The following is a 440-nucleotide window of genomic DNA, read 5'->3' as shown; positions in this document are numbered from 1 at the left end:
TTAGTCTTGGAAATCTTCTGGCTTAATGACTTTGCCACTTCTGATACTTAAACGTTCTACACTTTTTAGAAGCAATCCTACATCTGGTGACTAGGGTTGGGTACAAGAGAATCTGTGCTTAGAATGGGATTGTTTCAAGAATGGTATGGGTCCCTTCTGGAGAAGTCTCAGCTAGGTTTGATAGATTCATATATCTTGGGTTGGCACAATCAATGCGGGCCTAACAAATGGATGGTCCAGATTCAGGACAAGGATCATGAGCATATTTTCACCATGCTGAGCTTGGGTCGTTCTGCAGATGTGTTCATCATGAAGGCACTTGAGGAGATAAGATGGCCATCCATGTGATTTGAGCTGTCAATTCAATGTTCAGGTGATGCCTTAATTTGTTCTGATTGCAGATTGCCCATATTTCTCTCTATTACATTCCTGGACTGTTG

This window comes from Telopea speciosissima, chromosome 6 (genome assembly GCF_018873765.1).
Source record: "Telopea speciosissima isolate NSW1024214 ecotype Mountain lineage chromosome 6, Tspe_v1, whole genome shotgun sequence".
Classification (NCBI taxonomy): Eukaryota; Viridiplantae; Streptophyta; class Magnoliopsida; order Proteales; family Proteaceae; genus Telopea; species Telopea speciosissima.
Note: the sequence above shows the minus strand (reverse complement) of the source record.